At 47.5% G+C, this 21,492-nt stretch overlaps 1 protein-coding gene across 1 annotated transcript in view; it reads left to right on the top strand.

The window, feature by feature from the left end:
• Positions 1 to 21,492, top strand: part of LOC105662725 (uncharacterized) — a 107,813-nt gene that overhangs the window by 20,556 nt on the left and 65,765 nt on the right. The window lies entirely within an intron of this gene.

Here is a 21,492-nt window from a genome sequence, read left to right as displayed (position 1 = left end):
GGAAGTGCAAGGAGGGGTCAGAAGGGGTGAATTTTATCCAAGCGTGGTTTACAGTGGATATTACTAGCGGGGGTGAGCAGTAAACAATTCCAGGCATTTTAATGCAGCCCCCAGTGAGCCGTAAGGAGGTCCCGAAACTAACGGTGTCTCGCGTGCTCTACGCGAGCCTGTTCTTTCGAAACGAAGGAAATCGCGAACGAAAGAAAAGGCGATGCGAGGAGACCGAGACAGAGACCTTATCCCTTAAGGCCTTCGTACGAGCATCGGAAAAGCACGCTATAAGGCAGCTTCGATCTCGAACAACCAGCTAAGCCTACTCTCGTTTCTTTATCCCCGTCTTTTGGCTCGTCTGCAGCCTCGTTCCATTCTGTACTGCTTCTTCCGTGTTTACCGTCCTCCGCGCGAAACGTCAAATCGAAATCTTTCTCAGATTTGCGGCTAGCATCTGGTCACGCCGGTAACGCGTCGTCGGCTTTACGATACGATTTTCGACGACGCTTCAATTATTTGTTCTTGATCGGGCATCGCGATGAAGAAAGATTTTTAATTCGCTTTGAGACTTTTTGATCAATGGTAGGTCGAGTAGACGAGCCTGTTAGCGAATTCCCTTTAATCGTGGCGAACGCTCAAGTTCGTAAATGAATTCTATCAATTATCGCCATTCGAGTTGCGTAATAGTGGAAAGAGCCGATCGATTGTTAATGAAGTGGATAACGTCGTGTATCAGCGGAGGAGGGTTGGTGGTCCAGTCGCGAAGCGTTTAATGGCTCGTTAACCACGCGGAACGAACAAATTTCACCGCCGTTTCGTTCTTCGTACGGATCTCTGTTCGATCGTCGCGAAAATCCTACCACTTAACTACTTCGAATCGACGGATCAACAAATTTTCCTGTTACTTTCAACGCGCTTCGTCGATTTATTTTCATCTAGTAAAGTCTTCGCTTTGGCGGAGCTCGTTTCTTCGTAGACTTTTAAACTCTGCTGCTTTTTAAGGTATGCTCACAAAGATCGTAGCTTTAAGTATAGTGGCATCTAAACGAAATACGATAAGCACTTAGCTCGGTCGTATCTATCAAATATAACCCTTATGCTGCCGGTTCTCGAGGGTGTGGTGTACCCCTGGGAGAGCCAGGAAAGGACAACCTTCTGGAATTTATACTACGGTCCTCTACCTCATCCTGCTGCCGCTTTATCACTTATTCATATAGCGTTGCGCGAAGAAAAGTTACCCTAAGTGCCTATAAACGTTTAGTCGCGTGTGTTTCTACGTTTCCAAATACCGTCTTCTTCCGGTTCGATGCGGTTCCATTTTCGCAGCGAAACATTGTTCGTTACGAAACCGGTATCTTCCTTCATCGGACTTATCAAATTTGTAATTTTCTACAGTATGCCGTATTACGTTTAGCCATTTCCACCGACACGTGCGCGGGGTTAGGAAACATACGAGTTTTGGAAGCAGAAATCTCGCCCGTTCCTGCGGGATATTCCTCGAATCCTTTCTACCTTTCCTCACGCATCTCCTCTGTCCCTGGAGCTCCAATTTCGTCTTCTCATCTCCCGGGAATTTATTGTGCTGTCAACTGATAACAACCGTCTACAAGAAAATTGGAAAAACTTTTCAGATTGTCATCTTTCGAGCGGGATCGGTGCGTCCGCGAAAATTAATAGCGTATTAATTAATGCAACGAGCGCGATCGATAAGAATAATCGAAAACTAACGAAAGTAAACTAGACAAGAAAGGACAAGGTCTCGTTCGTGGTCATTTTCCCCACGAGAGCGAGAACTGCAAATTATTTTCCAGTCATTCACCGATATCCACCGGATATAACGGGTGATCCCGAAATTCCCACGGGGGAACGGGCGTCCTATGCTCTCGTGGCATGGATACAGCCTCATGAAATATCCTACCTTATGGTGATCCCATGGCACATCCACCCTGGAACTACTACAACCCCATAACTCGCCTGCTCGCACTTTGACCTCTCGTGTTTCTCTCCGTAGACCTTATGCACGAACTCTAAATGGTATTGGTTCTACGGTCTTTGCTCGAGCGCGACGTGAATATGGAAAAAAAGCTTCTTATATTTATTTAACCTCGCGATAAAAAATAATTCTACCGTGCTGTAGATGTATCGTGGCAATTAAAACGCGTTTCAAATATTCTTTGCAGTAGTTAAGTTCGTAGGTAAGATTCGTCTAATCGTGGCTAACCACGCTCGCAACCGGAGACGATAGCGTCAGCCTAGAGTCTAGAGGGACGTTGTAACGCGATCACGCTATTCCGACGTTGCGATGGCAGAACGGGAATTGCGTGTAATCGCGATGCTGGAATCGATCCTGATACAGACGTTTCCTGGATCGTCAAGTCTGTCATTAACATCGTATCGTTGACACGAGCATTCGAGACACGAACGCCACGCGTACCCGCGTTTCCTTTCTGCGGTAATTGTTTGTTCGAGCTCGGTCGGTCCGCGGTTGAAAAGTTTTCAAGAAAAATTGACACGAATCAACTGATCGTCACGAAAGGTATCGAAACATCCGTTTAATATTGGAAGAACGAGCGAAAGGAGGGAACAGTGGTTGGTTGGTTGGGACGCTATAGCAGGCAGATTTTAATCCTTGTCGTACCCGTGAAGGGAAGGGAACGATGCTGAAGTGACTTGAAGTCTCTTCAGGCGAGATGCTTAATTCCACCCCGTTCTTCTGCAACCACCCTCTGGCTACCCCTCCCCTCTCTTCCTTTTGCACCCCTGGAGGAATAATCCTCTGTTCTTTAATTCTCCTCCGTCGGATGGACTGAAAATTGTATCTAAACGTTGTAGAAGTAAACGCTTGCGCGTCATTCGTTCCTTTGGACACGAGAGATTTTTTCAATCGCATTCGCGTGCGAGGAATCTTCCGGAAATGTATCGTCGACGATGACGTTTCATCGGTGAACAATTTCACTTTAAAACGGGACACGTTGCTCTCGTCGAGGAACAAAAATCGCTTCGCCTTTGGACCAGCCTCGACGAAGACGATCGTGGCGACGAAACGTTAAACTTGCGTCGCGATTTTCGTTAAAAAATTTCATCGTCGGTAGCCAATACCGGTCCGATAATTATCGCGCGATATCGAGTTTTCCAAGGTAACGCGCGAATCGAAAAGATTTCTCCAGAGAACGAGACAAAAATTCCGGGGGAACCGTCAGCCTCTATACACCGTTTCATCCCCTGCTTCCTTCTTTGCCTCCTTTTTTTTTTCATTATTTTTTAGTATCCTCCCTGACAAATGTATCTGTGTCCTCGAGCGCGCTACGCCTTTCATCTCTCGTCTCTGCAGTCGGAGCACTTATACAACTCTCTCTCCGTGGTTCTCTCTTCTCTGTTTCTGCTGGCTCTCCTGCCCACCCTTCTCTTGCATCTTTTTTCGGTCTCTTTGGTCTCTGTGTCCTTTTCTCCGCGCTTCATACTGCTTCGGTTTTCGCGTTCCTCGCCTTCCGGCCTCTACTCACCCTCCTCGCGTTTCGTCTTTCCTTCTGGCCCTCTACATTCCAGGATGACAACTGCACGAGCTGTAGTCGAGTTAAAATGCATCGTGATTTTAATACTTTTAACTTCTATGCCGTAATCCGCTTTGCACCTACACAAGCCTTAATCGCGCGCACAAGGACAAGCGATGTCGTGCAAGAAGTACATTCGAACGCGTCTTCTTCTTTCGTCGTTCTTGTCTTCTTGGCGATGCGCGCGACGCATCGTTTCGCGAACGTAATTTCTTCATTTATTTCCGCTGTCCGACAACAGACGGAGAGCAAAAATTTTTCGCCAAGTTTGCTAAAAATGCATTTGTCGGGTCTTTAAGATAATTTTAGTGTCATGCCGGGTGTATAATTGTGTTTCGCGTTTCCAGAACTCGACAGTTCTGGATAGCGGCTTTTGTTCCCGTTATCAGCAGTTACATAATAATTGCACGCACGTTCAGATAATATGAGAATCGGACTCTTTGGTCCGGAATTAAAGGTATTTGCGGTATAACGGGCTTCCAGACTCGCTACGGTACAACTGATGGGTACAAATTGAAACGGCAGATAACGGTAAAACTTTTGGGAACGCGGGAACAAGAGACGAGGGTTGTAGTTTCTCGAAAAATTGAAAGTCGTCGTGAAAAACGGTGATTTCCCGTGTTGTCATTGTTCGAGACAATTGGCAGGAGAAAATCCCATGATTGACTCGAGAGGTATTTAAAGAGGTTTAACTAGCTCGTCGCACGCACAGAAGGCAGACGGTTAAGTAAAGATTGCGAGGTAAAGGGGTTGCCGTCTTAATCCGTGGGCTGTCTGTTTGCGGTATTACCACGTTAAGGGACGAACCTTCGAAACACAGCCGGTGTCTGCCATTCCGGTGATTATTCGCGCGCTATTTCCTATCGCGACATTGTCAATGTCTTTGTCTGCTTAACGCTCGATCACGGTTACGTGCACACCTCGAATGCGAAACGTCTGGAGAAATCTAGATCTATCGCTGTGAAAACGAACGTTCGAATACGTCCGTCGACGTACCGATATTGGGTCAAAATTGACCGATGAACGAGGGTTAAGCAACAGTCGTCGAAGCTGACTGTACCGCGAAGTGCGAGCGAGCTGTCTTCGGAGCTCAACAAAGTGATTATTGGTGTTGGATAGCAGCCTAAGGGAGAAATCGAACGACAGGTAGGTGTCGGTGGCGTAAATGCGGTTGCGGCCGCGTTTCTATTCGCGGCCAAGCGATAGTTCGATAGGCGGTCGCGAATTTGAATGGGTGGCTTTCTGCCAGCGGACCAGCTCGCGTGGCATACATTCCGCCGCGAATCAAGCCGGCTGACACGTCTTCTGACGGGACAAGGACGTTCCTGTACGCCGGAAACGCAACGTCCGGCGATAATGTCCGTCAACAGCGACGATGCGAACGTCCCAGCAAACAATGCGCCATTGTTGCCAACTTATTCCATTACAGATAACTCCCTCGTTCATTGTTTCTTCTCTCTCTTGCACGCGTTCCAACGCGTCTCTCCTTTCCTCCAGCTCTCGAGACCGATTCTGTTTTCTCTGCCTCTCGCGAAACCTTCCTTCGATTCTCCACTCTTTCTTCGCGTGTCCTTCGTCTGCTTTTCATGAAACCGCATTATTCTTGTTCGAGGAATGCACCTAGAATTCGAACAGCAAGATTATCATATTAGCCGAAGGCCGATTGAATGAAACAGTTGTTGCTTCGGCGGTGATTAGATTAATTCTTTTCATGAATCTGTACACCTACAACCGATGTTGTCGGTTGCAAATTTAAGTCCGAATTAAAATCGATCAGAGTTAATTATTAAAAATATCGAGTGTTCGAAGAACGAGGAAGAACCGATCGTGTTCGGAGAAGCATGCCTAAGAATCGTGCAAGAAAGATGCGCTTAACGGTAGTTGCAAGGTGAACTCTTTAATGGAAAAGCCGTCTAGCGACGGAGGGGTACTTCCTCCTGGTTCGAACTCTTTGATGCGGCTGCTGGGTTCTTCCGATAAAAATTTCGTAGCCGTCGAGGGAACAACGACGACAACGACCACGCACGAGGAGGGTAGGTTTCGACCGTGTACCAGAAGGGGATGAAGTATCTATCCATCGGTAGCGGGGAAGGACAATCCCTTCACTCGTGGATTGCTTGTTCCGCTATTTAAAAGTGTCCTTCGCATAGCGGGTAAGTTAAGTCCCTTGGACTCGCGTTAAACGCGACGAGGCTCGATCGACAATAGCACAGCCGTGTTCGAGAAAGTGGCGCTGTTTAATATTAATAAGCCGGGGAGGTTCTGCCCTTGGCAGGCACGTAGATGCATATCAGACCAGGTATTACGAAAAGACGACTTCCACGTCAGGGCACGCGAGACGTATTCTCTTTTTTCTTTGAATTTCTGAATAGTTTTGTAGCGCGAAGAGACGAGTGTCTAAGAGTGCGTCAGCGTTTCCTCGTTGATCTCTAATCTTCTCCTCTTTTTTTTTTTTTGACTCCTTGGTGGTTGTACGGGTCATCGGTAACCGACACCTCAAAGTTTCCGTCAATTTTCACAGCGATATCCTCGAGTATTTAATATTATTGACATTCCTAATTTAAGTAAAAGTAGATTTTCACCTTTTGACGTCTCGAAGGGAATTGTTGCGTTTATATTTTTATTTTTTAATTCGCGCTTCTCCCGTTAAAGGCTCGACTGGTTAAAATACGAGCGATCGAGTATAACGCGGAAATAACTTCGTTATTTTCCCAACACCCGTATGATCGATATCGCATCCAAACACCGGTGTTGATTTAATCGCGACCGTATCCACCGTGCGCGGTAATTAAAATCCCAGCCACCCGACACACCTTCCGCCATAAAATCCAGCGTACGACCGAAAGGAATTCGCGTTACCAAAAGGAAAACGATCAAGGCAGACAGAGAGCGAAAACGAGGAAGGGGGTTCTCGTAAAACGAATATACGCAAACACCCTCTTAACTCGCAAATCCTTTTGAGCGGAACAGAGAGACGATCGTGGCGCATTGTACGCGCATTTTGAAGTCTTCATTCGTAAACCATCATCGAGCCCCCAAGAGGCTGGAGCGAAACACGTTAAAACTCCTACGGTGTCTCCCTTCTCTGCACCCCCCATTTTCCTTTTTTTTTCTTCTTCCTCTGTCGCCGTTGCTTCGCGATTACACACGTAGCGGCGATTTAATGCAAAACGGTGCTTCGCGGCGAACCCTGCAAAAGAGGGACAGTAGCGACGACGACGAGTTCTCGGGTGTTATGCGCGCGTGTTGCGCGCCCGCTGAAGAATACTCGGACGTATGCGTGTGTCGCATGCGGGCTCCATTTGAAATTATTTCTTTTTCGCTCGCTCGCCATTTGCCAGCCCCGCACAAAGACCATTTTCTGTTCCTGAACCCGTTTCCCGCGCTCCAGTCGTCGCTAAAAGAGCACGAAATCGCGTGTGATCTGTCCTTCGTCCGGGATAAGAGTCGTCGGGTAAGTGACACGATCCTGAAGTGAACTTCGCTTCGTGTACGTTGTACAAGCTCCTTTTTCATCAGCTCGGATAATGCACGGTTATTTCGGTGCTGTCGACGAATTTTTTGGGGGACCGAGCGCGGCCAGCGATCAAGGGAACGAATTTCAAAGGCGGTGTCGAGAATTTTGGAGATACGGTCACAAAGGAAGTCTGCGTAGACACTGATGAAAACCGCCCAGAACTTATTGCGGAACAGTCTCTTTTTCAACTCCGATGAATCGTTTGAAACATCAGACCCTAATTAGTTTTGAGATTAAATTAATAGAACGATGTTTCAGTTAGAAATAGGTTTGTAATCGAAACGAATGTTGGACCGACATCTAGACGCGTTCTCCCGTTAATCAATTAGCGCTAGCTGAAGAAGGTTGACAAATAATTTGCTGGCAGTGTGTGGGGGATCACGGTTCTCGCTCGTAGAGATGCCACGAGGCTTTAAAGCCAATATATCAGAATAATAACTTGTCCATTAAAACGCTTAAGTAGTAATAAGTACGCGAGCCTAACTGACAGGCACTTCGAACTTCCAGCGGATTAAAGTGTCCAACTTCACGAATTTATTGGAGAAAATAAATAATAAACGTATTCGCGCGAGCATCTTTCCTCGCTCACCGATTCACCTGCAATTAGCATTCTACGATTTTCTAATTCCTCTTGTAAATTCGATTCGGTGCTCGACACGGACGAGAGAAACAACCCCGAACAATCCCATCGCCCTTACAATTTATTGTCGAATTACCTTCTTGTTCGGTCCTGCTCGTCGGAAGATTCAATTTTCGATAGAGAAAACGATGACTTTTAATCCGGAAAGAATGCGCGTACGTGCTTTATTGATTTTTACATTATCGCGAGAATCTCGATACAACCTAGAGGGGCTGCTCGCTCCCTTTTTATAAACAATTAATCGCGTCGTTGAACATTAACCCAGCGTTGTTATTAAAAACCAAAAAATACGATCGATACGGTTGGCAGAAGTATCCGTGAAGAAAAGAAGGTATCTTCTTAAATTCAGCGAGGAAACGTTAATAAAACACGAGCACGAAGGAATTTCCTCGAAACTGGAAGGTGTCTAGAAAACTCCTATACATCGGTAGAATTCCCGAGATGCGAGCCCTTTCGATGCAAGATGGTATCGTTTCTCAGCGAAAGAGTGTAGCATTAGGGCTGCTGGATCGGATCAGTTCAGTCCGCCATCGCTGGAGAAGAAATTTCGCCGGGCTCGTAAGGAGGAGCACTCGGGAACAAATCGAAAATGGATTTCTCCGGGCTTCTTCTTGTTCGTCCTCTTCTTCTGGTTCGTCGTAGCTCGGAGCGGCGAACGAAGAAAGCATTTACCAGTTTATTTCGTGGCTGGCTGTTACCCGGCAGCCATCTTCCAGGCGTCTCGGTGGCATGAAAGTTGCAGGCGTCTTTCCAGCTACGCCCATACGTGGCAGACGCTCGTTTGTCCGTGTGCTTATAAGCCTACGAACACACGTGCACCGGACTACTTCCACGCAGGTATCCAACCTGTCTGGTTCCAACCCACGGCCAACTTCTTCTATATCGCCTTGCTCTCCCTCTCGCTCTTCCAGCTACCTCCTCCCTTCCTCTCGCGACCTCGGAAAGGATATGGGAGGAGAACCAAAAGGTATTTCTTCGGCGAAATACGTATCTACGTGCCTCCATATTCTCGTCTTGTACGTGGAATACTCGAGCCTCGCTGGTCGTTGGACGAAGGAAGACGCCTCGAAAAAGATCCTTTGACCTTTGGACCGAGAACAAAGAAAGACGTTCATTTTATGTACGTTCACGGAAACCGAGACCTTGTTCTTCGGAAGCTTCGAGTTATTTTCGAGCAGTGCTCCTCGAAGGCTATACGAGGATACGACATTTTGTGGATTCGTAGCTTCCTTCTACCGATGAATCTAGATAATTCTTTGCTTTTAAATTACGCTTTTTATACCGCGATTTGGAGTATCAGTGAGCTTTGACAAGTATTTACTTTGTTTTGTAATTTACTGTAGCAAGAAAACAAGATTTCCGACGTATTGGTAGCCAAGCATGTGCAGGAAGATGTAAAAATTTTCCATCACGATACGCAATACGATAAGAGTATAATTTTGAACATAATTGTTAAATTTGCGATGTCGGTCACTGGTGACTGCGTATTCATGAACCGCAATTTCAGGCTTCGGCTATTCGCGACAATCCGCATTAAAGCGCACGTAATGTATATTTTCTTACATCGAGCTTCATTCGAAGTTCCATCGAATTTCTATGAATATTCGATTAGAATTTTCGTCGTTCCCGTTCTTATCGCGTTCGATCGTTCGCGCGAAACAGTAGCGCATTTAAGGTTTAATATCGTCCACTTTTTGGCAGAGACATCGGTGTGTGCGTGTACGGTTCGTTTACAGGTAACCGAAAAGGGGCGTTGGTATCGCGACAAAAGGCCAGGGAAGAAAGGGGGTTGGTTGAAGAAACAAGGGGGACGTTGGAGCGAGCAAAGGGTGCAGCGTAAAGCGTGCACGAATTCGGCGTCGGCCCCGTAGGAATCTCGCGTTTCACCTGCGTTTTCCACCTGTCTTCCTGGGGCGTCGCTCTTGCAAGCTCCACCTACGACCCTCCTAGCAACGGGCGTGCGTCCAACGACGTCACGAGCTTTCCCAGATTCCCATTGGTCCCGTCGTATCGACGCGCTACAACCGACGTTGCTTGTATTTTATTATTTTACTTAGCTATCGTCCGGCCTCGATGCATGCGCCTTTCTTGGCTCCTTTTCCTACCCTAACGTTGCACCGCTGCGGTACGTTGTTGCGGTACCCTCTCGACGGGGGTGGCCCGTCCCTAACCCTCTCTACCCTTCGACTCTTACGACGAAAATGCATTCCCGACCATGTTTCTTCCCTAACCCCCTTCGCTACCACCCCCTTCGAGTACTCCTTTTCTTCGTCTTTCTTCGCAGCCTTGAGCCACCAGACTACCTCGTCTCGAGAAATATGCGTGTTATTAGACGGATCCAGGGGGGGCTTGGAAGACGCGAGGATCGTTTTTCGATCGTTGCTACGTATTTGTTATATCGCGTTCGGCTGAACGAGAACGAGAGATACGAGAAATTGGTAGCGACATTTTGGAGACTTCGAAACCCGGGTGTACACCTTGGGATTCGAATGACGATGTTAGAAGGTGCGGCAGATCGCACGAAACGGCTGGTATAATAGTTAGGTGGGTTATGAACGATTAAAATTCCGTTCGTGCTGGTCCTCGACCAGCTGCCGTTGTTACCTCCGTCTTGTTGTCGCGTACGTTTCGTTTAATGTTCGAGCGAAGATCGTTTTATCCCGTTTTTCTGAGGGTCACGCGGGAACACGCGGCGAAACCTTAACGATCGTAGAAACGGTGTATCGTTGAAAAATTCATCGAAAGAGAGTCCGGGATTCTACAACGGCGGAAACTTTGAATCGCGACAGCCCGTTCCCGGTCCCGCGTATCTCCATAAATCTTGTCTCGCGTTAGAAAAGCGATCGATGAAAATTTACAGGCTTCCATCAGCGAAAACAACCGCAGAATCATCCGATATACTATAGATTCGTCGAAGAAGAATGACTTTCCCGGTCACGTAGAGAACGTTCTCTCGTGGGTCTGGACGAGCTATCCAGCTTGTTTTCTCGTCACTCCATCCTTGTCCGTTTCTTCCCCAAGCTCGCAGACCTTGCCAACCGATTGGTTACCGGCTTCTGCTTACGAAACGACAGGGTAACGCGCGCCGCCTAAAGACATCTAAGCCGCAGGGGTTAACCCGGCACCTGGTGCACACTCCCACGAGACACTGCTTACTATTCGCCCTGCGCACCTCCGCCTCCAACCCTCTCGTCTTACCTTGCCATCCTTTTACATCGTACTGCTCTTACATACCCCCGAGTATCTTTCCCGTCGCGAGGGCCATTACGTGTCCTCCTAAACAACTTACCTCGCAAACTTTTCTTTCTCCATTTTTCGATTATGAAATTTCGAATCGAAATGTTCCTGGGAATCATAGGGCTCGAGATACACGCCGTGTTTTTCTCGCGTGGAACCGACCGGTCTCCGTGTGTGCGCGGATGTAGGGTGACGTGTGTACAAAAGACACATGTTCCGCTTTATCCACGCGCGGAAAATGACACCGGCGTCGTGTCAGAATCCAATAAGACGGTTGATGCAACCTGGTCCTGTCATAAAACAAGGCAAACAAATTTCGAGACCTACAACCCCGGATACGAAATCTTCTCTGGTCGGTATAAATCGACGGCAATAAAGTTCCATCGGGTAAATTAGCAAGAGAAGAAGTTGCTTCGAAGGATACGTTCGCCGTTTCGATTATGCCTACGTACCTTTATCGAGACGTTTATAGGATCGAGGTTGCGCGTCTTGAAAATTAACGATCTTGTCAAAGTTCAGGTAACTCGGCGAGAAGATCGATCTTAAATTCATCGCTGATTAATTATCGGTCAACCTCGGTGGTAGCTCGGCGCAAAGATTTCCAAAACTGTTCAAGTTTAGTCTCGAAGGGCCCTTTGGTGACCCATTCGCATCAATGTACTCTCATCGTTACCCAACGATATGGTCTGGGAAGTTGAATTGCGTTTAATATTACAGACTCAATCAGGATCCGGTTAACGTCGTCTCGAGGCCGAGGTGTATTAACCCTCTAGACTGTCAGGTGACTCGTATCTTCAGCAATATCTGTGCAAACCCTGCTTGCGAATCGTTTCATTCAGTGTTTGCAATTATGCCCGATTAGATAGCAACAACATCGGAATAAGTAATAAATTGCAAAACTTTTCACCAGATTCTAAACAGTTACTGTGAGCTACTTGACTCGTGCAAGGGTTAAGATTATAAATGGTTCTTCGAAATCTTCGATACCGATACAGTTTACGAGCGATATGACGGAAATATCGAGCACGTAATGAATCGAGAAAATAGCCCTTACATCGATGAATGTTTGATGGATTCCGGTGCACGAAGAACGGTTCTATAGCCACGTAAATCTTCGAAGGAAATTCGAGCGAACCAGAAGAGAAATGTGTATCGAGGCTACGGCCGGTAGGAACACCGCAGAAACATCTCGGCAAGATGGACGATAATCGTGATTTCGATAGTAGAGGCACTCAGCCTTCCTTGAAATGCATGCAAACAGACCCCGATGCACTCTCCATAAAATCCCGTGTTATATGAGATCACTTAGGGCAAGCCCCCTTCTAACGAGCCACACCGTTACCTTACGCTACCGTTTAATCGCTTTCCAGCAAGCTGGAAAACTTGGCGAACTTCTTCTTCGTTCGTGTCGTATCTTTAGCGACTTTGCCCTCAAACCTCTCGAAACATTAATTCGGGGATCTCGAAGCTATTTACCGAAACGTCGAACTAGAAGGGTGTATTAAAATGCGACGTTCTTTGCCTCGTAAAAGGTAACTACTTCGATTATAAATGTTCACCGTTAAGGAACAAGCGTTTTCATAGAAATTCGTGAAATTCGACGAGCTACGTTTAACTCGTTGAGTGGCGTGGATCAATTTTTGAGTGCATCGACGAATTACTAGTATGGTCTCCTCCGTTTTCTTGGTTACCGAAAAACCGTTGTTCCTGTAGGGATTATTCGATTCCTGCGAAGGATTATTTCCAAGACACCGAGTGTTTCGTTCTCGAACACAAGGAACCAGCTCACTCGAAGATAGATAGACTCGGGCTTGCTAACGTGGGTGTGTAACTGGTCTCAATGGGGCTGAAGCATGACCACTTTATTGGTGACCGAGTAGTTGGCGGTTAATTTAACGGCTTGGACGTTTAATGATCGATTCGCCAATTTCACGCGCTGCTCTCCCTTCAACGACAGGTTACCCACAATTTGTAAATTGATACTACTCCGGTTATACAAACGATTCACGTTTAGATTCAGAATTATCGAATTACCTCGGTCTATTGCTTCCTTTCTGCTGGTCAATTATCGGCGTAACATTTTCGAGGATAATAGAATAGAATACCTCGGAGCGTTTTATAACCGAGAAGAAAATAAAGTTTGCATAGAACGCAAGATCGTTCTCGAGCTGGTGAAATTAATTCGCCGAGATGAGCGTAGGAAGGGAAAGGCACTTCGCATCCCAGGGGAACTATTCGCGGGTCCTTCGGGGTATCAATTGGCGTGTTCGTCCAGGTCGACAGCTGCGATAGTGAGACGCATTGTCCAGCGCTTGGTGCGGTCAGTTCCTTAATATTGAATAAGATCGACCCAGCTACCGCTTCAATAGCGGCGAAATATCGACGGCTACGTCGCACAGTTCTTTCTACAGAACTCGGCGAATAGGGTGAACAAACTGAAAAACAGGTTCTTTTATATCCTACACTTCCGGCATAGAACAATAACTTTTAAATTTAAATAAATTCCCTACATTTTTCAAAATAATGCGACACGCTGGTAATTATTACAGTACCCTTGTACCTTCAATAAAATAATTAATTGGTAGTCACAAAGAAATAAGCAAGTATTTTGGTAATGTTGTATTCGTCGGGCGCATGCAACTTTTTAAGGTCCATTAATCATTTTTAAGGAAACGTATAATTAGTTCGATGCTTCTAATTTAATGTCTAAGCTTCACCCCTTGCTTTCGCGGTAACAAAGGACCGCCCTCGAGGACGATAAATATATCAGTAGCTACGTGTAATAACCATCTTTCGTGTAAATGTAGAAAGTAAATCGCGATCCAGGTTCATGATACGTTCTTGGAAGAATGTCCGCAACGTACATATCGTTCACCGACCATCAGTCACGATCAGATTTCCTTCGACAAATTAAATTTTCCGAATCGCAAGACACGACTGTTCGCTGACAGGAAAACACTTTGTCATAAATCATGATCAATCGCGTGTCCACGACCGTTCGATTCGGACTTGTTTCTTTACGGTTTCTTCTCTTTCGACGTCTACCAAAGGCTTCGCTTCGTATTCCTTCTAATTGGCTGCCTTGAAGCATGGCTGACCATGAAGAATTCGAAAATCGTACGTTTTAAAGAAATCCCAAGATCCATGGGGTTCCGTCTGCTGATCGGCATTGCGAAAAATGGCGAAGATTAACGCGATACATTCGCACGGGTCTCTCACATAAATTCTCATAAAGATGCGAGCCTGTAAGCTGGATCTTCGGCCGAGAAAAATCAACGACCGTTTCCAGCCGTGTTTCATTCGATCGAATCGATCTTTTCACGCGAATGATGCATCGATTGATCGTGAACCTTCCACATGCCAACAAATTTCGTACTTGAACTTGACCAGGAGAGTTAATTCGAACCGAGTAATTACTCCGAGTATCTCGGAAGTCGAAAGCTCTAATGTCGGTATGTTTTGTATCGCGAAGAAATACAAAAGACGATGAAAGGAAGATTGTCGGCGAACAGGGTCTATCGACGAGGAAGCAGACCCCGTGCACCGAGTTCTGTCTTCTGCTGGAGAGATTTTCGAAGACGAGCGTACGCGACTCTTCGCAGACACTCTTAAATTTGTGTCCCATTGTCGTGTAGGACGAAAAGGAAGACGGAAGTCGCTCACTTGGCAGAAGTAGCGATACCGTGTATTATGGCCGTTCGCTAGCGACGACAGGGATGAGGGAGGGAAAAGACAGACAGAGATAGAGCAGAAACGGGAAAGAGAACGATTCCTGTATACACGAGAGGGAGGCTCGACTTTGGCGAAACCAGAATCGGCCATTGTTCGTTACGAGTGGCTATCTCGCTGGACATTTCCGTACCCGAGTAGGTACATACCCTGGCCACTGTGGCCTACCAGATATTTCGATGTCGTGCTCGAAACTCCCATCGAATATCATTGTCGTGTGTTCGACTTCTCGATGTCGGTCGGTGGGGTACGGATTTACCGTTCAACCGTGTACACTACCCACCGGTGAAACGATTTGCTCACTTTTTTATTCGATCGTAAATCAAATAGACATCGGCCAGAGGAAATGTTTGAAATGCGCCGTTCTATAATTTAATGTGAAATCAACGCCAGGGCTGCGTGTTCGAACACTTTGTCGCTAAAAAATCAAAGGATAGAGACTGGAGATATTATGTTGGTTGTTTCTGGTGAAGTCTCGAAACAACGAGTAACAAATGAGGGAAGCAGAATCTATTAAAAAAGAGTGTCATTAATATTGGAATATAGTGCGTTGAAACGAGACGCGAGAGTGGATTTTTATAGCGAAAAATCGTCTCCGTTTTTTCTCGTTTCGTGGAGGAACATAAACATTGTGATGGAGCGAAGATAGCGAACATAATTTTGTCGACGCGCAAGTTTTTGATGGAACGATTTAGTTAAATTACATCGAAGGGAATGCGATAGAAATAAAAAGCAAACGTAGGTTTAGAGCGGTTATCGGAAAGGTGTAATTTCATAGGGAAGATGTTCGATCAATGTTTATTGCATTTACGCGGTTGTTTCGATGAAAAATTTGTTGGCTTGGCGTACACAACTATAACGCATTTCCGGGCGAGCATACGGTGGTTACCGCGGCTTACCAGCTATTGCTAAATCGTGCTCGAAATTCCCGGTCTACGTCATTATGGAATTCAGCCTGCCAACAATGACCTATTTGTCGATTGAAAAAGAAAGTGATCGTTTCATGTAACTTTGTTGGTTCATTGACGACACCTATGATCTTTGGAATATAATAAGCGTAATCAGGATAGCGGTTGATTAGGTTAGACACTTAAATATTTAAACTTTCGGCGGAAGTAACTAGGTGTAATACGACACCGGAATTTAAAGAAATAATCGCGTCAACCTTTCGGTTGTCGACATTACTTCGGTACGAACCGACACAAGTCAGAAAAATGTCCGGCATAATTTGTTCGACGCTTCGGGAAAACGAATAAGATAGATCAGTAGAAAAGACGCAATTGGCGCGGATCGTTAGTCGAATCCTTGGTAATTAAGGAGGTCGACGGCTGTCCAGGATGGACGTCGGACGAGCACGGACAGGGCGTGGTTGCAGTAAACGTCATCGGCAGGGCACTAGACGTCATGGGCCACACGAGTATCACATACGCGTCACATTTGCATGAGCCTGTATACGCACACCATGGCCGACTAGGAACAACGGATGCACGTTGCGACGCAATGTGTTACCCTCCCCGTCGAGTGTCCGCACTAGGACTCTTGCACAGAATTTTGGACGGTACTCAATGTTCCATTTGCGATCACTCGCTGGCCGCGTTTGGATATTCGTTGGATCCGCGAAACATCGCGATAAGGCTGGGTCATTATTCATCTTGCGACTGGTGATTTTAGGATAACGCGTGTTTCGTGGTCGGAGGAATTTCAGCGAATTCCATCGCGCATAGTTAGATTCCATCGTAAGAATACCGAAAGGACAAATACCTGTTACGGTAACGCGACGCTGAAAAGTTTACCGATTTTTCTCGCAACGATCGATACAATCGTTAAGAGTCATCGTGCCGGTGCGAGGTCGATCGTTATTAACTCGATGCGTCGCCTAATACTCGACGAAAAGAGTTTCTCGATGAATGTCCGCGTTAGAGATCGCTCGCGTAACCGTTCGAAGGATTATCACGGTCGATTTTAATGGAAATACTATATTTCTCTATTCCTGGAAACGGCGATACGATATCGACGATGGGATACCGGCAGAGACAAGAACCATTTATTAACGAGAAAAGAAGTTCTTTACTCTCCGTCTCGGCGTATGGCCGCTCATTTTTGAGGAGAGACACGTCACGAAACGACCGATAATCCGGTTGCCGAGTAAGCGGCAATAACCAGCGGGGAATCGAGGGAGAAAATATCGCGTTCTGCGTCGGAGATATAGTCCTTTAGAGTTCCCACCCAATAATACTTACCGCTCGACGGTAAATCTTCGTTAATTCGTGCCTACGATTTCGATCCCCACCCCTCTCCTCTGCTCCTGTGTCCGTGGTACAAAGGCAGGCGTTATTCCGATCAGGCAAGATCGTCCATGAAGCTGCCGCTCCATTCTAACCATTCCATGCCACAGGAATGTCAATACTACCCCTCCCGTGCAATCGTGAAACCCCCTCGTCACCCGTTCCCTGCCATCCCCCCTATCTAGTCGCATTGACGTATCCGTTCTCGTCCAAGTCATCCGGAACCGCTCAACCTGACCCCTTTCTTCCCGAAGCAGCAGGCCAGAACACCGGAACGCCAGGATACCCCGCCAGGCCTCCTCGATAACCCCAAGTACCTCGTCGGGATGCAAGGACAATTCCTACCGATAGAGGGGAGAGTCGATGACACGAAATCGCGAGTACTCGCCATTGTTTTCGCCAAAGGACAAGGAGAAAACCCTGCTTGGTTACCACCACCTCCCACCACCGCCACCACCACCGTTACCGGCAGCGGCATCATCATCCTCGTGGTTCGGTGCTCGGTCTCTTGGTATCGGTTACGCGTTGCAGGATACCGTTGGAAGGGGTGAGAAACGTAGAAAAAAAGAGAAACGAAAGAGAAAAAAGCCGCGATGGTACGGTGGGAGGAGATTCAGAGAGAGAGAGATACGGAGAGAGAGGAAGAGAGAGAGGGAGAGAGAAGGAGAGAGAGAAAGAGTCGCGCGGTAGGCTGACTTTTTAATATCCAGGGATGATCTGTAGCTGCGGGATGCTGCGTCAGCCGCTGTCATTGTTATATGCCCGGACCTCTTCAGCACAATGACAATTTCTCTGGTTTTATTCTCCGCTAGGCACTGCCTTTTTCCCGCCCGTTTCCGTCTCGCGTATTACCGTGCCCTCCTACGCCCCCTCCTCTCTATCTCTCTCTTCCCACTCCCCTCTGGCTCGTTGCTCCTGGTCGTTTTCCTGCCGGGACCCCCTCTTTTTTCCCTCGTTCCAGCCATCGCCACGACTCCCTTCTCGTTTTCTAGCCGGTCTCAGCCGGCTCTTCGCGTTCCGTTCCGTTTCTCTACGCCGTGCCTATATCCGTCAACCAACCCGCGTGTCCATCCGTCGACGATTAGCGCTTCCAGTCCTCCTCGCCGCGCCGTTTCGACGGCGTTTTTGTCCATGACAATTGCTCGGAAGTGGTCGTCGTCTACCCTTTCCTCCGTCCCACCGACACAACGACGAACGCGAAGGCCTCCAGTTTCTCGATTCGTCGGTAACTGTACCACCGATAGTCCTCCGTCCTTTCTCTCGACGAAGGTGGGAAGGTTGCTTCCCGAGAAGTTGTTGCGCGGTAAAGGTGAAAAGGTCGTTCCCCAAGAAGAAGGCTAGTCGGTTCCCGAAGGTCCCGCGGAAACGAATATAGATACCGCTCCGGAGAACACGAACCAGCTCGGAGTCGGCGTAAAGTCGAAAGAAGAATGAAGGAATAAAGGAAAAGTCTGGCGCGTAAAAAGGCGCGATCACCCTGAAAGTCATAACGGAGATAGACGCGCATCGGAGCAATCCCTCATGCGGTCTCTATACGCTGCTGGTCGCGTGCGTGTATATCGCGGTTGCGTGTATTTGTTTGTACGGCAGCCGCCGGTTCCAGCCCCCACGGGAGCGGGTAATAGATTTATTGGACACCCGGTACACGGGATATAGATATGGATGTTATAGACGCTCGAGTTAGAGATACAACAACCCCCGCCGCGTACCGAGAGCCGCCGCTGCCATTGCCACCCCTGGCAAATACGAATGGCGCGTCTCCTAACTTTATAAAATCTACACCCTGCTCTTCCTTTTTTCGCTTGTTCTTTCTCTTCGGTTAACTTGACTTCCTTGGGGAACATCGTTCGGATGGCACGCGACGAACCGTCCAGAGTGAAGGCTTTCCTCGAACAGGCGCGAAACTGAAATTGAAAATAAGGAAGGAAGGAAGGAAGGAAGAAGAGACGTACGCGGTCGACGCGACGTTTCGACTAAGCGTTCCGCCGTACCGTACGGTTCGTTTCGGAAATTAGAAACGCGTTATCTCTGTTTCTCGTCTCTCGTATCGTTCTTCTCGTAACCGTGAGCTAGAGAGAGTAACTTTTCCAGAGTAGCTCGCGCGAGGCGCATAATAGCTTCGAGCCGTAATCAAATATGAATCTTCGTTACGAACGTCGTCTACCGTTTTTAATCAGACATTCATGAATACGCAGTTAATTCAACGATCCGCGCGATAAGTTATCGCATCTCGCTACGAGACGAAATCTCTAGGTTGTCGGTTTTATTAAACTTTAAGTTCGAACTCGATACGGTGTATCGAGAAAATTTGACTGTCCTCTTCTTTTTATTCATCGTCGTTGACTGAGACCTTCGTCCTTTCGCTCTTTCATCCTCGGTAACCTGTCGACCATGAAATTACGCGCGCACGAAGAAGGTAAGCTCCGGCGGTGAAAATATTCCGGCGAAAGCATCCCTTTCTCGTTCCGCGAGCCTATTGCGCGTTCTGGCCGTGTATGCGCCTCCACGCCCACGTGGATACTTAGCTTCGAGACGACTCTTATTTACCTAGAACCGGTCCCGAACACGTTCGCCAGGCGTTCTCATACGTACGTGCATGCGTGCGCGTGTGTGCGAAGTTTGGAGTCAGGGGCAGGGGGAGAGAGTGGTCCGTTGAAAGGGCTGGTTTTGATTAGCTCTGTAGACAATACCCACTCTCTGATACCGCTGTGATTCTCTCTCTCGCTCTTCCTCGTAGTCTACCCATCTCCACCCACCGTGGTACACCCTCAACCCTTCGCCCACCCCTTCATCACCCAGCGGCTCTCCTCGGTTTCGCCTTCGCCGCAGCGAACGCAGCAGCCACTTTGTATGCCGACTGTTTTGTGTCTGACGAACAATGGGCCTGCACCCACTGACAGTGCACTACCACCACCAGCGCGCAACCTATCGTCATCGTTCTATGCACCATTGCCGGGCTAGGCTAGTTCCTCACTAACACCGGCAAACGTCGCCGCGGTCTCTGCGAGTCGCTGCGAGTTGCTGCGGTATTAAATAGCGCGCGTGGCGGACTCGTGCATCGAGATAACTTTCTCCTACCCATAAGTAACGACGTTTCGAACCGTGAAACACCGTCGTGCAGAGTTCTTCGACTACCCCACCGGTTGCGTGGCTTTCGATATCTAACCGTATACACCTGGACTCCAATCAGACGGTGTGTATATAGTCAAATGAACGTCAACCCTTGTGTCGATAATCAAAATGTCCGTGTGTACCGGTCCAGCCTCGGCGTTCTGCTTCGCGCGAACGGGAGTCGAACATCTAGGGTAATTTTCGAAATCCCAACAGAACGAGAAACTCTTCGAAATCGATGTAGAAACGATACGATTAGCCTCGAGACGCGGAAAGTTCTGTTACGTTAAGTAACGCTTGTCGCGGCTTTGGTCTCGGGAAAGTTCGGCGATACTTAATCTTACGATTTTATTCAGCCACCGACGCGGTAATTGCGGTAAGCGACGGTAAGCGTTACGCGATATTCCATTAACAGGGAACAGGTAACTCGTAACTCAATGAATAGCATAGTTAATAAATGACACGGATGACGGTGAGCATAGTTGACGAGTCGGTACGTTAATGCTTCGTTATGTATATTAAACTAGTTAGCAGAACTATTTCAGTCAGGATACCCAAACTCTGGTTGGCCGTAAACTATCGATAAGCCGCGAACACCGGGTATCCGTTCAGTTACTCTTTAACCTACACGAGTTTGCTTTAATTCGCAGGAAATTACCGACGATCGTCTCGAGCTCCCTTTCCCATGCGTTACGAGCCATGAAAACGTACATATCGCTTTGGTCTTCGAGATTTAATCGCGCACAATGGCAGACGATCCTGTTGCGGTATTGTCACCGTTGTCGCTGCCAGACAAACCTAGGCAGGGGTAGCGAAACTTAGTTACTCGATAGAGCACACGCGTACAGGAAACGCGTTATACTCCTGTTGGCACGAGTGACGATGTGACATCGCGACTATCTTTGCGCTTCTCGCGAGAACATCTAATTCGCTTATGGTTCTGCTCCCCGTGAGATAGCTCGCAATCTGTTGTATAATACACGCTCGTACGTTCGAACAAGTTTCATTGCGTCGAGCTGGTAATTGAATAGAACCGGGCAAGTTCTGGCGCCTGGCAAAAATTCGGCCTTATCGCATTGTATGCCACTCACTGTGGTTGCGATCTCGAGTCGGTCAAACATCGAACACGACGAGTGATCTCGGTTGCTCGAAACTTTTTGCGTGTCCCACTTTACGAAACATTCGAATATGATACGTTCGATTCCGAATGTACCACGCGAAAGCGTTACGATACTTCTTCGAATCGATAATACCTATTGCACGAATTACGTAAAGGTAATACCGCGCGGTACCCGTGTGACAATAGCAAAGGCACCCGCATACGATGCGTTAACTGGCCACTGTAACGTTTGGACAGTGATACGTGTTATGTAGTTGTCGCTCGTCGATTACTAGCACGTAATTGATTTTCCGCAGAAATTGAAACATATT

This window comes from Megachile rotundata, chromosome 6 (genome assembly GCF_050947335.1).
Source record: "Megachile rotundata isolate GNS110a chromosome 6, iyMegRotu1, whole genome shotgun sequence".
In the NCBI taxonomy this organism is placed as follows: domain Eukaryota; kingdom Metazoa; phylum Arthropoda; class Insecta; order Hymenoptera; family Megachilidae; genus Megachile; species Megachile rotundata.
The sequence above is the reverse complement of the archived record's forward strand: the minus strand, read 5'-3'. Positions and strand labels throughout refer to the sequence as shown.